We start from the raw sequence: 4,202 nt of genomic DNA, 5'->3' as shown, positions 1-4,202 counted from the left end.
TCTTCTGCACCACATTCTTTTAGAATTATCTCGTTACTTACTTTGTCCATCAGGGTTTTCCCGCATATTATGCGCATGAATCTCATGTCAATTGCCTTAATTTTACTCTTATCTTTTTCTTGATAAGTCCATCTCTCGCTACCGTATAGTACAGTCGGTACAAATATAGAATTATGTATTGCCATTTTAGCTATATTTGATATATTTTTACTTCTGATAAAGGGACCTGCTCTACCAATAAACTTCTTACCTTCGTTTATGCGTCTATCTAACTCTTCACCTATTTTTCCGTCCCTAGTAAATAAGCTACCAAGGTATACGAGCTTATCAACTTGTTCAATTTTCGCATCATTTAATAAAATATTGCATAGTGTTTTCTCACTCTTTCCTTCGAACACCATAGTTTTTGCTTTATTTGCGTTCATTTTGAGGCCCATGCTCTTCATGCTTGCATCTAGTTTATTCAACATTCTTCGTAAGTCTACGATAGACTCTGCCATAACAACCTTATCATCTGCGAACGCTAATCCTCGTACCCTTACTGTTTCGAGATCCACACCCTCTTCGTTGAAGAGAGCCATGCTTAAACACTTGTCCATAAATAATATGAATAACCATGAAGACATAACGCATCCTTGTCTAACTACTTGAATAATATCGAAACAGTCACTCAGTTTCCCATTCACTCTTATACTCGGTTTGCTACCTGTATATATGGTTTTTATAGCTTGTAGGAGCCATTTATTGACTCCATACTCTTTCAGGACTTCCCAAAGTTTACTTCTATCTACCTTGTCAAAAGCTTTTTCTAGGTCAACAAATGCACAGACAACTTTTTTTTCTACTCTCAAACTTTTTTCTGTTATTTGCCTTAAGCTAAATATTTGATCCGTACATGACCTTCCTGACATAAACTCACTTTGGACTTCCCAAATCTTTGCTTCTATTATTTTCATTACCCTACGAATAAGTATTTTTGAATATATTTTACTTACGGTGCTTAATAAGCTAATCCCTCTGTAATTATTGCACTCGCTTTTATCTCTCTTTCTCTTGTATATTGGTACGATAATCGCTTTTTTTCCAATCGTCTGGGACGTCTCCCATCTGGAAACATAAATTTATCAATACGCACAGTCTATGTGGCATGCACGCGCCACCGTGTTTAAGCATTTCAGCGTTAATACCGACTACCCCGGCAGCCTTACCGTTTTTCAAGCTCTTAATTATATCCCTAACCTCAGTGACACAGACTTTTTCAATTGAGTTTTCCATCGCATCGTGTTCAACATCGCAGTTGTGGTATCCTATAGCTTCTCTCCGAATTGTCTTCTAAAATAGTCTCTGAAAGCCTCTAGTATTCCGCCTGCATCATATACCATTTCCCGCCTACTATTTCTCATGTTGACAAATTTTGTACTTTTGTTTGCTTTCATTTTTTATAAAGTAGTTTCCTGCTCTCTTCAAAGTCGATTTGTATTTTCATCTCTTCTTCTTCTCTAATTGTATCTTTACTTTCTTTAACTTATCGTTTGAGTATCCTGTTTTCGCGTCTATAATCATTTCTACGTCTATTTCTTTCCTCATTGCTAAGACCTGCGGTGTTCAAAGATCTCTTGTACGCTTCTCTCTTTGCTTTTTAGGCAGCCTGAATTTCATCATTCCACCACGCATCACCAGACATTCTTCCAACAACTGCGGTACCACACACTTCGATCGTACATCTAACAAGGATATCCCGTAACGTTGTCCAGACACCCTCTATATCTTTGTTTTTTATACGGTCCTCCCATGTTGCCCTATCTATGCTTTCGATTATCTTATTTTGGAAATCTATTCGCACATCCGGTTTCTGTAGGTTCTCAATTTTGATTCGCGTCTGTTTTGCTTTCTTGGTTCTCTTTTTTCTCCATCCCCGACCTAAGTTAATTTTTGAGATCAGAAGGTAATGATCAGTATTGCATTCAGGACCCCTCATGACTCTTGTATCTTTTACTAACTCTCTCAGTCTTTCATCCGCAACAATAAAGTCAATTATACTGCGGTTATTTCCTTTAGACCAGGTGTACATGTGGATAATTTTATGTCTAAACCAAGTATTTGTAATAAACAGACCCCTTTCTAAGCATAGACCAACAAATTTATCTGCGTTATAGTTTGTTCTTGGATCCCCAAAATTACCTAATACTCTTTCTGTATCCTGATTTTGGATGCCCACTTAACCGTTCATGTCTCCTAGTAGAATCATTCTTTCCCCATGTTCGCAAATGTTTATTGTGTCATTTAAAGTGTCCCAGAAGGCGTCTTTTACTTCTCTAGGGTCACTATCAACTAGCGCGTAGCATGCTATGATAAATAGTCTTCTGATTCCTACTTTCATTCTAGCCCACAGCAGTCTGGGAGATACGAAACCATGGTCTCCGAGATGCTGCTTTGTTCTTTCATTTAAAATCATGTGATTCACTGTTTACTCCTGACCATATTTCAAATCCGCCTTTGAACATGCCGTTTTTTATGTCTTTGGTTTTGCATCCCTTTTTCTTTGTTTCAGGCACACATAAAATGTCTAGTTTCTTCACGTCCATAGTTTCACGCAATTCGTTTACCTTGAGATCATTTACTCCCCTAGCATTCCAAACACAAAGTCTCCATTCGTCGCCTGAAACATGACCTTTAGATTTTCCGTGTGCATGCCTTTTGTTAATAAAAGTTCCAGGCCTTTCCGAGGCTATTTTGTAGTTTGTATTATTCATTGTTTAGATTATACGCCCAACTAACACCTTTATGCAATAAGTTTATTTTCTGAGTCGAAATCATGTCAAAGTTAAGTATCAAATCTTCATATGGTGGAGATTGTAGTTCTAACGTCAGTCCCACCAAAAACTTCAGTTAATAAGGGAGGGTTGGGAGAGGGGGAGGTAGAACTGGAACCGGGAGAGTCGTCTTGGGTTTGTGGTTTTGTTTTCATGCTGAGAAGGTCACCAGCCTTTAGTAGCAAATTATGAATTTAGGATGCTTCGAAATATTTGTTTTTGATTTAATGAAAAATCTCTTACATTCCTCAAACTTGCTATTTAAGACTAGATGTGAAAAATAATTAAAGTACCTAAGCGATCCTCGCAACAATCAGAGAAACATTAATGGGATAATTAGTGATTGAATGAAGGGAATAAAAACACTAATTTCGATTAAGCGACTCATTGTTCCAATTAGTCGATTAGAACGTTAGTGTCTCGATAGACAAGGCAAATTGGTTAAATATTTATCAACCATTCCTTGGGCGTTTTCAATTAGATTACGATGACTTTTTATTCTTGGGTCGCAAGTTCCAAGTCGTAAATTCGTAATGTAATAATGAGTGCAAAATTTGCACAGTTTGCTAGCTTTTTATATTGGCCTGCGCACCCATCATAATCGCTATTAACTCATAGAGGCTTGAGTGGATATGAATACAGAAAAAAGGTGGCCGAAAAAAAGCGGAAATTGGAAGATGTTATTACGAAATCTGCGAAACTTGATAGTTTTGTCAAGAAAAAAGAAAAACAGTGTGACTCCACTAACCTCGAAAGCCTTTCGACAAAAACAACCTCGAAAGGTAACTTATACACAATTCTATAGCCAATTATTTATTATTTGTAAACTTTTCTTCTCTTGTGCAAGCTATAATCGCAATTATGTATTATTTATCATAGAAATGAGCTCCATACACTAGATAGTACAACTACAGCAAATGACGTGACTGCAGCTGAAACTATAGGTAGTGACCTGAACATGATCAAATTATTTTTGTCATTCATTTAAACATCTTAGCCTAGTAAACGATCACTTCTTAGTATAATTTATATAGGTGAAAGAAAATTAAAAAATTAATTTTGATCGATTACTGGGGCATTTGCCTTTATTAAATTTTGTCACGATAGGCTGTTTTTTTTAATTACAATTCTTTGTAATATTTGTTTTAATGCAAAATTGAGCTCTCTAATTTGTAATTTTTTTATAATGTCAATAATATAATTTGGATTGTTTTTCTGTATAGACAACAATATCACATCGGTTGATCATGATTTCATCGCAAATCGAGATACTAGCGATATAAAGCAACGCATTGAAAAAGAAGACGATGAAACCAAAAGTTTTCTCTCTAATGACCCAGCTACCTGGCCGATCAGTGATTCTACTCGTGACTACATTGCACTCCACGG

At 36.4% G+C, this 4,202-nt stretch overlaps 1 protein-coding gene across 1 annotated transcript in view; it reads right to left on the bottom strand.

The window, feature by feature from the left end:
• LOC117169823 overlaps window positions 1–4,202 on the bottom strand; it is a 29,704-nt gene that overhangs the window by 20,520 nt on the left and 4,982 nt on the right. The window lies entirely within an intron of this gene.

The sequence above is a fragment of the Belonocnema kinseyi genome, chromosome 3 (assembly GCF_010883055.1).
Source record: "Belonocnema kinseyi isolate 2016_QV_RU_SX_M_011 chromosome 3, B_treatae_v1, whole genome shotgun sequence".
Classification (NCBI taxonomy): domain Eukaryota; kingdom Metazoa; phylum Arthropoda; class Insecta; order Hymenoptera; family Cynipidae; genus Belonocnema; species Belonocnema kinseyi.
The sequence above is the reverse complement of the archived record's forward strand: the minus strand, read 5'-3'. Positions and strand labels throughout refer to the sequence as shown.